Source organism: Vanessa tameamea, chromosome 13 (assembly GCF_037043105.1).
Source record: "Vanessa tameamea isolate UH-Manoa-2023 chromosome 13, ilVanTame1 primary haplotype, whole genome shotgun sequence".
NCBI classification, from domain to species: Eukaryota; Metazoa; Arthropoda; class Insecta; order Lepidoptera; family Nymphalidae; genus Vanessa; species Vanessa tameamea.
This window is the reverse complement of record NC_087321.1, coordinates 2,221,322-2,235,006: the sequence shown is the minus strand read 5'-3', so window position 1 is coordinate 2,235,006 and position 13,685 is coordinate 2,221,322. Positions and strand designations below refer to the sequence as shown.

At 34.0% G+C, this 13,685-nt stretch overlaps 2 non-coding genes across 2 annotated transcripts; one reads left to right on the top strand and one right to left on the bottom strand.

Moving 5' to 3' along the window:
- Nucleotides 1-4,259: 4,259 nt before the first annotated feature.
- Nucleotides 4,260-4,331, bottom strand: Trnae-uuc (transfer RNA glutamic acid (anticodon UUC)). The gene has a single exon. It is a non-coding gene; the product is annotated as a tRNA-Glu (tRNA).
- Nucleotides 4,332-5,499: 1,168 nt separating this feature from the next.
- Trnae-uuc (transfer RNA glutamic acid (anticodon UUC)) lies at nt 5,500-5,571 on the top strand. Its single transcript has one exon. It is a non-coding gene; the product is annotated as a tRNA-Glu (tRNA).
- The last annotated feature ends 8,114 nt before the right edge of the window (nt 5,572-13,685 follow it).

The following is a 13,685-nucleotide window of genomic DNA, read 5'->3' as shown; positions in this document are numbered from 1 at the left end:
ATATACAAATATGAATTAAAAATAGTTACTGTATAAATTTTGACCGCCTGGAATGGTGGCAAGAATGCTAGCAACATTTCCCCGTTGAATCGCAATTCCAATCCTCTGGGCTAAAAACGAACCAGCCCTCCTCCAGTGGAGGCAATAAGGCGAGGTGTTATACTTTTGATGAAGCTTTTCGCACCATTACTCCAAGAGCCAAGTGTTTCGACAGCAAATGGGACAAAAAAGTTATTTGATACGAAAGGTAAATAGATATTATATTTAAACATCAGCTCGCTGTGCACACACACTGTCTTCATCACGCGCCAATTTTTATATATATTATTTTCCCGCGCTTACCGCGACGTGTGTCACTCGAGATGACAGGTACATAAATACACAGATAATATATATTCATATTAAGTATAAATCTAATACTAATTGTTATTACAGATCTGTGTACAGTGCAATGTGTATTTGGAGAAGTTTGACTATAGCTAGGCTTGTTACTAGTGGCTAGCATATTCAAAGCAATAACAATGCGAAAGGTCAAAGTTTTCAAGTAATTAGTTCTTCTATTTAGGGCGACATATATTGTTAGTTGGTAAATACTGAATTTTTTGTTATATGTGCTTCATAATCTAACAGTTGAATAACAAATATGATCCGCACAAATATTCATACAAGCGGTAAATAAAGTTTAAGGATGTAAGAGTCGTGAACTCTTAAGGCGATAACATACGGTGATTTTTTTCTCCTAAAAGAGTTTAACAGTACTTGATATTTAGAATTAACTTTGACCAGTTACATCCAGTGGAAACGGCACTAAATTTTGAATATTTGATGATAATGAAGGTGTGTGTATGTTAATGTAGATTCCCTCTAATCTCAACCTTTCTAAGTAAATTTTTTTCTTGAACTAAAGATCGAATGTGCAGAACCGACTCCATACGTTTATTGAGTATGTATAGTTTTTCAGATTTTTTTTTAAACACAAAAGCTGAATAATTTAAGATAAATTGGTTTCAACGAATAAAATATAATTAAAAATAATAATTGTAATAATATTTTATGCTACTTTTTTCTTTATTTGAGTTTACCGACAACTTTACCTTTTATTAATAAACAAAAGTAACATTAAAAAATACAATCTAGACCCACTAACAGATAAAAACATGTTTTATTTAAATATAACAAATATTTAAAAGTTATTACTTCTAAATAATAAATAAAAAAAATTTGTCCAGAAGACATAAGGCCTATATCCATAGGTATGTTTTGTGGACAAAAGCTACAAATATCCATATTTAATTCATATTATCGTCCTGAAATTTCGATTGCGATGCTACCTGCAAATGAAATCATGCAGGCACGTCATAATAACGCACATCAAAACTATACGAAAGGTACAATAATGGCACGGAAAAACACATCTGACAAATTTGATTATATTCTTATAAAAAAAAAAAGCCAAACATTGACAATGCATACATTTTTCCCCTTTCACAACAGAAGTTTGTGTGTATTTAGTTATGTTTGGGTATGTGTCAGAATTATTAACTTCATCAAATGACTATTTATGAGTAATATTTGCACTGGCTTTCCTGCAATTTATGTGTGTGATATCGTGAAACGGAACGACGGACGGAAGTGTGTCAGGGTAGGGCGCGTTATTTGAATTGACCAATGAGCTCTCCCGGTGCTAAGCCATGAGCGAATACCATTACGCTCATTTGATTGTTTTGTGGTTTTTGTTCAATTTACAAACTTTCTAAACTTTTTGTTTGGCTTGTATAAAATGTGTCTTTATTTTGTAAAATGTATTTTTAACATAATGTATGTATATATAAAAAGTAAGTAACTATTTAGTAACATTAATTTAAATGCAGCAAGAACAGTTAAATGCGACGCCTTAGTATTCATTGTGCATGAAAATACGTGCGTTCTTGGTAGCGTTAAAATAAAATATATTCGAGACGGGAATAAGCGAAGACTGGGCCGTGAGTTTTTACAGTTAAAGTTAGCGAAGTCAGCCTCGATCTGACGCTACCAGTGGAAATCTTAAATCTTATCTAACTTACTAGTAAGCCGAGAAACGGGAGCTACGTAAATGATCTTCGATATTGAGTTTATTTTGCTTATTCCTGAATAAGTATATATTGAGTGAAAATATAAAGGAACACGAATAAATTCTTTGTAAACAACGTTTTATTTGATGATCATTTGCTTCTAATACTAGTAGTAAATTGTATCGTCACCACCACTGAAATAAATTAATGTATATAAAGAGTCTGCATTACTCGGTGGTAGGTGGCCCATGTGGGTAGATAATACCCATTCATCAGATATCCTACCGCTTAACTTAAATGTGACAATGTGAGTGAGTGTGAGTGAGCCAGTGTAACTACAGGCACAAGACATAACATCTTAGATCTCAAGGTTGATGGTACATTGGTGACGTAAGAAATGGTTAATATTTCTTACAGAGCCATTGTTTACAGGCGGTGGTGACCACTTACCATCAGGTAGCCCGTTTGCTCGACTTCGCCTCCCTATATCATAAAAATAGATTTAAATTGTAAGCTTTTAAATGGATGATTGACTAATCATATGAGTATGTAAATTGCTATGTAAGATACTTATATACACAACATAACATTGTACTATGTTATTTTTAAGTAACATTTTTGTAACGCATCAAATTATCGTATCAACGTAAGTGGCATCTCAACAATTCATGAATGAGATCGAAGTCGATACGAAATCAGTTATTGCAGAATAGTACAGATGTTTTAAATTAAAATTGTACTTTGTAAACGATGATCCGAGATGGCCCAGTGGTTAGAACGCGTGAATCTTAACCGTTGATAGCGGGTTCAAACACAACCCACTGAATTTTCATTTGCTTAATTTGTGTTTATAATTCATCTCGTGCTCGGCGGTACTCCACCAGGCTGCTCCAATGTGGGTTACACGTGTGGCAGAATTTTATTGAAATTAGACACATGCAGGTTTCCTCACGACGTTTTCCTTCATCGCCGAGGACGAGATGAACGGTTAAGATGAACACCACTGGGCTATCTCGGCTCACTAATTAGTTATGTTATTTTTAAATAAAAAAAAAGGAAAGCTGATTTGCAAGAAGATCACATTATTCTACGTGGCCACCACTCATATACATTGACACAATAAGATAAAGGAATTATTAACCATTCCTTATATTACAGTACCGGTTTATATATACTCTAAATAGGTCTAAATGGTTGTTGTCTAAAGTGATAGGGACAAACATTTATGAATACATTGAAAGCACCAATAGCGCAAAGGTTTACGGGCCGCCTAGCATTGTAAAAAGTTCCAAGATCCATCCCGATCCCTTCGGCTAGTGTCGTCCCCACTCCTAACATAAGTGATAAGTTTAAAAGGAGGTAAATAGGTATATTAATAATTCCTTAAATAAATTGTGGCATTGCTACTCTACCATTCGAAATACTATGATTATTTCATTTGATCAGCTCTGAATTATAATATATGATGATATCATCTTGACCGATTTCAGCTACGGCGGCCAATCAAGGGAGACCAGACAACTCACCAGGACATATTGCAGTGTGCACACACAGGTGCAATCTCTATTCCTTCAATCTCTTAATCCGACACGACCGGAAAGAGTTCAGGCGCAGGACGACTTAGCGTGTTTTAGGCACGGGAGCCAACACACTTCCAACTTTCAGACTCCCAGCTGGAGAATTTTATAGGACGGACCTGGATCTGTGGCCTTAAATGTACCCATTAGACCAACGGCAGTCAATATATATCGGAACTCAATTACAAACTGTTCCAGTTGTTACCAAAGATATTACCTGAGCGATTTATATTTATTAGTCTAGTGCTGTGATATATTACGCGGTCAGCAGAACCACTATCAATCTCTGATGTGTTTTCGCTTATAATACGAGTACATATTATTGACCGTGTAAAAATGGACTAATAACCTTATTTCGTTTAACAAGCTTTTACTTAATTCTTATCGTACAGATTTGAAAATTAGAAATTATGATGTTCTGATGATCACGTATTGTTAAGTATAATCTGAGAGGTCGCCGAGGATTTGCTCCAGATGAAGGAACTCCTCAATGCTCAACAGTATTTTGTGTATAAAAACGGGTATAAATATATTATTTTAAACTTGTTTAATTAACATATATTCTTACGAGTTATTGTTATTGTTTTATTAACATAAACGTTATTGCATAAATCAAATGACAAAAGAGATTTTCCCGTACCGGGAATCGAACCCGAGCCTCCTGGGTGAAAGCCAGGTATCCTAGCCACTAGACCATACGGGAGATGTTATAAGGGTACAAAATAAAGAGACACGTCTTGTGTTTAACGAGAGTGTGTGTATTATGGTGACATAAAACGTCACTGATAGTGGGAAGCTTTACATCAAAGGGACCGTTTAAGACGGATGAATGTATCTGCAGTCGAGTCCAGAGGTAGCCTCAGGCTGTTCCACACTCCATAGTTCATCTTTTGGTTCTAGTTTTAGAATTCTTGTATTTAAAACACTGTTATAATAGTAATTTTCTTTTTTATATATTACTTATATCCTAATATAAAATATAATAAATAATTTTAATAATTAAAAGCAATAAAAACACGAGTAAAAGCTACGGACATCACTGAATTTGATGATTCAAAAAAATATTAAAATTCGACCAAGATAAGATAAGATAATATAAAAAACTTTAAGAAATTATTCTTCTTAGTAAATTTTAAATATAAATAATTTTCCTAAATATTTTTTGTTTATGGTAACTTTTAGTTAAGTAACATCCTATATTTGTTCCACTGTAGTGTAATCCACTCCTTTTGAAAAGGTTTGGATATCACGGACGATTTTAGTTCGGATTGGTGGATATACAGGTGGTAGGTTCATCCAACGCGTAGGCTTCACGAGGTTTTGCTAACCGAGGACGAGATGAATTATAAACATGGATTAAGTTCATGAAAATTCAGTAGTGCTCGTCTGAGTATTTTATTGTATAATATAAATGCTCAATCTTATGTTGAATCAAATCAAATTATTGTTCAAGTAAACTTCACAATAAAGCATTTTTGAATCGTCAATATTTCAACTCGAGTTGAAGAAGTGTTGAAGTGGTAGACCACCGTTTTGTATCAGTCTATCGAAAAGAAACGGCAAGAAACACGCATAGTTGCTCTTTTAAATAACCAGATTTACAATGATGTATTCACAATGATTATCTAAAAAGTATTCTTTTAATGAATAATAAGATTTATTGATTAATTTTGTCTTAATATATTTTTTTAATTTGGTAATTGGTATATTTATTATAAATTCCGGTATTTTATGTAAAGATTCACATGCACTAACTAGGCTTATCAATTTCAAACATTCGTTCATAAATGTAACATTAAAATAACTAATTGTTTAGTTATTTGGAACTTTGATAGTAGAAATTGATGAACTATTATTGCAATCCTCGCATCTCCCGTATGGTCTAGTGGCTAGGATACCTGGCTTTCACCCAGGAGGCTCGGGTTCGATTCCCGGTACGGGAAAGCAATTTATCTTTTCATTTACGGCAATATCCGTTTATTTTACTATACATATATAAAATAAATAATAGTTAGAAAAAATATTATACATACATTTACATTTTAATGAATATATTACGTTTCCTATTTTCGCTGAAATCTATTAAAGACAAATATATATATATACTTATATGTTTCTTTATACAACTAAATTAATTATATCTATAGTTTCGATAAAAATACAAAATTAATACCGAATCATAAAAATGAAACCGTTTGAATAACTCTTTTAAAATAGTCTACCAATTGGAGTTCACGTAGTCGCACTCATTTCGCGTTCCATTTTGAACCATATAAACCCATTCGTCATTTGTAATACCCATCCCCATACAAGGAGACATAAGGATAAGATGACATAATTAAATTGTGAGCTATTAAACAGATTACACGCGCTACCTTTGACATCGTATTTACTTTTTAAATTGAAGTTTAATCTTGACATTGCTTTTGTATAAAAAAGTGGAACAGCCTTTTCAGTTTATTTAAATGTTACGTCTTTCTACTGTATCTAAATATAGGTTAATTAGCGCTTTATATACTTATTGGTACTTGTGTAAGCGTCTGGGTGGGTTTCACACACTTAACATGTATTCTACCGTCAAACAGCAACACGTAGTATTGTTGTGTTGCTGTTTGAAGGATGAGTGAGCTAGTGTACACCACAGGCACAAGGGACATCTAGACACGCGGTAGCGTGTCAGCCAAGTTCAAGTAACAGAACTAGCGAGCAGCACCGTGTGTAATATTACACGAATCATTTGGAGCCACTTTTGACCTCCTCATAACTCAAAAACGATTTGACATAAACGTTTCGAATTTGGCTCATATATTGAAACTCGCGAGATACATATGTGTTCCAAATTTCATAAACTCATCTCAAACGGTTTTTTAGATATTAACGTCTAAAAATCGTCATTTTTATCACTGACTGACCTATAGATTAAAACTATAACCTACTTCCAGGTGACCTAGAAAGTTCAAATTTGGCATACAGGTAGATAATTAGGCCAATATAAAGGAAAAATCTGAAACTGGTAAATTTTTATCATTTTATTGTAATTTTTCATTTTATTGGGTTTATTAGGAACACTTATATACTTAGTTCCTGTAATAACTGTAAAAAAAAATGATGTAAGAACCAGCAATCAAAACTTATGACAGCCAGGCAACAATATATTATCCTAAGTTTTAAGAAGAAATGATATTTTATGTAGTTATAAATAAATTTCAGGAAGGACCATTGAACTTGGCACCCATTTAGATCTCACTTCGTTTGTCGTTGAAGTCAACAAGCAAGGTATATATCATAATATTGGACTTGGCTCTCATTTTTACATTTATGTTTTTGATGGGATAATATCTTAGTTACTAAGGTTGGTGGCGCATTGTCGATGTAAGAAATGGTTAATATGACTTTGGGCTAGGCAGGTACTATCAGATGGCCCAATAGCCTGTCCAATTTTAAATAAAAAAGTTAGTAACGTACAAGGCGATTGAACTCGAATTGAGTTAATCAATAGTTGTATTGTTGTTCTATTGTAAACTTGGGTCCTTTGTTAGGAAAGCTACAAATGTATAAGTGTAAGGAATGCCAACCATTTTAATATCTAAGATAGAGCAAATAAAATTAAATTACGAAAGTTATTCTTGTTTTTATTTAAGTAAGACGAGTGAGTCTCTGCTTTGTTCGTATAACGATAGGGTTACCAATCGCTTCGTTTTATATCGGGACAAGTCCTGGCTTAGTATTTTTGTCAAGTGTTTTATTGTGTCGAGGCATGTTAACATATCAGTTTAAATTAATTATTCAACAATGCTTTAAGGGTTTTCTTTTGGACAGTGAAAACCATACGAGTGATAGGATGAGGGTGTACCCCACAGGCGACGCGTAGGGGCAGCACTAGGCTCCTGTGGGAAATTGACAATGGTTGTCGCACCAGTACGGGCGGGTGCGACGTAAGAAGCGAGCTCGAAGTGGGCTGGCTCGAGGTAAGATTGAGGTGTGCGAGTTCGAATGTAGGGAGGAAGGTCTTGAGCATGGATGTGGATATAGAGGTAGGGGACGACCAAAGAAACGATGGATGGATTGTGTGAAAGATGATATGGTTAGAAAGAATGTTATTATATATATTGTATATAAACTATCTCACATACTATATTTAAAATTGTTAACTGCCCCATTGAACTATTGGCAAACTAACTCTGATTTGATATGCACATTTTATAAGCTTATTAGGTTGAAGATCTTGAGATCGTAGCATTAGAACATGCTAATTTTTACATTTCCGTGCCTTGGAAAGTATAGGCGTAGTAGGTAAGCATGTGCAGGCTGACAATATTAATTCCCTTAGAGATAGAAATCTGTGTTCGTATTTTACCCAATGTTCATCATAATTGTACTGTAATGTCCAATTTTTACACACAAACAGCGTAACTTTCCTTTCTGTTTATCCGGTTTTCAAAGATTTGATGGTAACTCTATGTTACAACCACATAATAGTACTCATAACTTAATCTTACGTCCTTGTAAATTTAATACAGAGTAATTACGTTACAGTATATGTTATATTCCTTAATTTATTTTAGACATTTTTTTTCTGTATGTTATTATCAATGTGTTATTTGATAAGATAATGTCTACACTCGTAAATATTCATCTAATTTTGTTATTATACATCAACCTATTTCTTGGATATAAGACAAACATTATTGACACAAATGGGAGTAAATAACAAATGAATGGCTCCAGTTTGAAGTGGCAGTCAAGTTATGACCGGCGTAAGGGGTTTGTGAAGGCACGACTGGGCTGGTTATTTGTATTATGGTATTCGGAACAAATGCTCACTCAGAGCAAGTGTGATTACAGTGACGTAACATCTTAGACCTCGGCTGCGTATTGACTGTGAAGGATGTAGATTATATTTTTTGTATTCTCTGCTAAAGGTGAACGTGACTTATTATAAAAGGTTCATTCATTCGTTTACATTTAGTAAATAAATAAAAGGGAGAGTAAATTGTCTAACTAAAATAATTTGATTTTGTAAATGAAATAATCTATGTAAATGAATATTTTTTTTTTAAAAGATAAGCTGGCGGGCTTTGTGCCACCTGATGGATTGTGGTCATGACCGAAAGAAATATTTCTCTCGTTGCCAATGCCCCATCGATATTGGGAACTAAGTTGTTATATGTACCTTATGCGTGTCGTTATCCAGGGTTAGTCACATTTCAAATTAGAACACAATAATATCAAGTATTACTATATGGCGGTAGAATATATGATCAGTGGGTGGTACATACAGACGGTCCTGCATAAAGTCCTACCATAAAGTAAAATAATAATGTTTATGTCTAAATTTTCACTTTTACTATTTAAAACTTCGAATATAAATTAGGTATGACAACACAGGACTCTGAAAGTTTTATATTTAATTATATTTTGTTACCTCTATCAACAAGTTGATCTGTGTCCCTCGTTTAATTCCTAGTAATGCGCATGATAGTGATTTTCAACAGCTGAAGTGTGCACTTTGCACTGTACGACGCTAACTTATTGTTTAATTTTACTAGTAATAATTAATAATATTTGATAACATCGCATACATTACTCTGATCCCAATGTAAGTAACTAAAGCACTTGTGTTATGGAAAATCAGACGTAACGACGGTAACACAAACACCCAGACCCAAGACAACATAGAAAACTAATGAACTTTTTTCTACATCGACTCGGCCGTGAATCGAACCCGGGACCTCGGGGTGGCGTTACCACGAAAACCGGTGTATACACTACTCGACCACGGAGGTCGTCTATATTAATTAAATTTAAATTACTAAGATGATAATTACGACTTATATTAAAATTAAACAGGTTGTAGTATTGGCGCATAGATGTACGTGTAATATTAGTTATTGTGGAAAGTCTTTTATTTTTACCTCTCTGGAGAAACGCTTTTTACTCACAATATGTTGGGGGGTTGGGGGGTTGGTTGTATATATGTGACTCCACTACGGTAAATGCGTCGGCATATTCACTAAGACACCATATCACTCCGTAATTTCTAGGCGCATCACGGTATCGCCTGCGCATGTGGCTATGTGATCCTCCTAGCTAGTTTTCTGGGGTAGGTCGTTGACAGTTTGCTAAATATACAATAATGTTCGTAATGGTTATAATTTAACTGCTTTGTTATTCTAGTCGCTGGTTACGCCCTCTCAAACACACATCAGCTAGGAGATATGCGAAATGGACCCGCAGTCTCTCGATCGGTTTCAGAATGGTTCTCACAGGGGATTTTTGGGCATAAAATTCATCTAAGTTTGTTCGGGACCTGGTTAAATAATCACCTGCGTAATTTTTTTTTGATGATAATGTAGCAAATGGATATTCAAAATGACAGTGCGATATTAAGTCACGTGATTGGTCTTGTGCCTAATTACTGTCTATTTGGGTCGGATTATAATCGCTGATTACAATAACTTAGGATAATAAAAGTTTACACTCTTAAGAATATAATGTGCACTCTAGTGCATTGTAATCCTGCGTAGTTGCTTTGCCGTTGAGATTCACTGTCGCCGGAACCAGGTCAGAAGGACATAATCATTTCGATGTGAAATTACTATATGTTATACAATATTTATATGCTTTTAAACTTATTTTATGTTAGAACAGTTACATCATAATATTACTAAGAAATTTATTTTGTTTCTTTTACTTTAGGTTGGCATGTTAGAATATTTTTTTATACAGCGGTTCCATATTTAAACTTTAGCAAAAGTAATATAAGCGAAGAATGCAATTAGAACTAGAAAGTCATAGCACATTAAGTAGCGTATTACCCAGGATTATGGAGATATGAAATGTTTATACGAAGCAGTGTAGTTGTTTCATAATAACTTGTACTGTATACATGCTACATATAAGGCTGCACGTCCAGAGATTTTGGGTGCATCCCAACATTAAATTTGGATTTTTTAGTCAAAAGATTTCCAGTCAAGTTTTTTTTTTAAATAATAGCCATTATAAGAAATTGCTGATATGCCTATATACCCCATTTAAATTTAAAACTGTTCTTAAAAGTGGTAACAACAATAGCCCAAGGGGTTTGGATCGATCCTGTGATTTTTTACATTGCTAGGCGGTCCTTACACCGTTGACGTTTACAATTAGATGCCTCGTAAGCCGTTGGTACTGCGGTTCGTCGTGTGGGATTTGTCATCCCATCCGTTTATGACACTGACGGAACAGTGCATCGGTGCTTGCTCACACACTTCTGCACAATAAAATGACGTTCGTAATCGGCTGGTCTCACTTAAAATTGAGTGCCGCGCCGAAAACATTCAGCATGCAAACATTACAGCTTGAATGCTATGCCACTAAAAAAACGAAAAATTATGTCGTGATAATATAATTTTGTCTCATTCGATATAGCGCATTTAAAAATAATTTCGCTGATACATTTTACAGGAGGTCGGGCGGAGATTTTTCGCAAAGAGAATCGGAATTGCAATTCAACAGGGAAATGCTACCATTCCACGCGATCATAATTTGTATTGTATTATTCTAGTTATAATTGTAACTTGTATAGTATATTTGTATACTAAATTTCCAGTCTAAATAATACTTAAATAAATATATTTCTAATAATTACTTACATAAGTATACTGGTTGCATATAAAGGCTGAAGGTAATTTAAAAAAAAGTTATTGGGTATTTCTATCAATAAACTTACAGTAATAGCATGGAGCTCAGATATTGGCAGAGTTAATATTCCGTCTATCGGAAAGCATGTTAAGCCGGTGCCTAATTCAGAAGAGTTCAGAGTTCAGACAGAATAGTCGTGTCAGATTGTCGTTCAATCGGATTATGAGTGTCTCCTACTCTCATAATCTATTTGTATGTGTGGTTGCACACACACTTGTGTGAGGTATGTATTATATTTGACAATTCGTAGTAGTAGCTTAGTAGATCCACTACTGGAATAAGTTGTATCGGTTGGATCAGTCGTTTATCCAGGCGTTACAAAAAATCTTAACCACATATATTAATATAGATAATTTATTTAGTTGTCTGTCTGTCTGTTTGTTTGTTTGTTTATTTATTTATTTATTTATTTAAAGACTTTATTGACCACCACAAAGTAAATGGAACAAAAGGCGGGCTTCATGTCTAAAGGCATCATCGCTATCCATCGGCTAGACCTAGAGTCTGAGGCAGTATATATTTATTTAAATACTATATTGAGACCGCCACAAAGTAAATGGGACAAAAGGCGAACCTAATGCCTGAAGAAATTTTCTGCCAGTCAACCTTTAGGTCAAACATGAAGCCATGAAGGCGGTAATTAACAAATAATTGACAATACAAAAAAATATACATATGTACTTATATTATTGTAAAACATGAATAATAAATAATATATAATAGTACATTGTAGATGAGACACGTAGACGAGTCTTAAAAGTAAATTTAGAGGTAGCTTTAATTTACATATTAATATGAATAAAATATAAGTATAAATTTATTTAAAAACGTTCAGACAACACGTTGCCGTTAAAAATTATGCAACAATGCGATCCGAGGGAAGGAATTGTAATATAAATTTTTTGATGTCTTTTATTTTACCGAACTGATATTAGAATTGCATATTACAGATGGCGGACGAATATTATGAATTGATATTCCGTCGCGTTTCGAAAAATATCAATATTTTTAAAAGGAAAATATAGGTTAGAATTTATCTGAGTGGAATTAATATTTTGTAACCTACATCGGAGGGAGTTCAATATAGATTACAAGAAGAAGCGATGTCCTATATTAAAGTTTATACATAGTATTTTCGATCAAAGATTTTTGATGCAGATTATTGTTTAAAGTCTGTTAGACGAATGAGAATAGTGACATACGGACAATTTTACGGACAGTTAAATATCATACTATTTACCATTGTTGATAAAATCGTCTTCAATACGGTGTTCCAGCAACAAGATGGACAGGTGTGACAAAAACCGAAAGCTGAATCTTTTTAAGAATTTTACAGGGCCGTGACGAGTAGCACAGAAGAAGACACAGGTCTGCTTTTGTCTGTGATACTCAATCCGAGTAAGCGAAGTCAGCGGATAATGACCGAATAAACCGTAAATTTTTATATTTATATTTTTATTAACTTTGTAGTCTGAACACTCTATCTTGGCTGCGAAATTGGGAAAGTAAATACCAAAGCGCGAAATTGATAGAAAATATAAAAAACTACTTAAAAGTCTCCCATTAAGAACAAGGGTTCGAGATTATTCAACTACTTCCTGCTGTGCAAACAAGTTTGGTATAATGGCATCTCAAAGCAATCCGTAACATATCCACAGCATAACCTTGGGAACTATTATGTTATATCCATTGTGAACCGGAAACGTAACATTGCTGCTTGCTAGTGGAATACATGTTCAGTGGAGCGAACCTACCCCGATGAGCTTTAACTATATTACACGATATGAATTATAAAAACAAATTAAGCATCATATTTTGGTAACAATCTATCGATCAGTGTATTTGTTGAAGACGTGAAATTCTCTCTTCTCTTCTCTCGATCTCATCGACCTCATTAGTATTATTTACCTTTAGTAGTTAAGTACCAGCCTGTACTTGCCCCACTGCTGGGCTAAGCCTTCTTTCGAGGAGTAGGTTTGAAGCTTAGTCTACAGTACTGCTACGATACGGATTGATGGCAGAATATCTTTGAAATTAGATAAATGCAGGTTTCCTCACGATGTCTTTCTTCATCGCCGAGCACGAGATGAATTATAAATACAAATTGATTTGAACCTGTAATTATCGGTTAATATGCATACGTCCTAGCCACTGGACTATCTCAGTTTATATAATAAAACAAACAAACCAATCTATATATATATATTTTATATAATTCCAAATTTGAAAATTGTTATATTTTGTGAATTTATCGTATCATCGACACGATCATTCTTATGCCAACATTTATGGAACGAAAGGTTTTTCCATTTATATTCCATTGTTTACATTATACAGAACCTCTATTGAATTAATTCTGATGGATTAGGTTTAA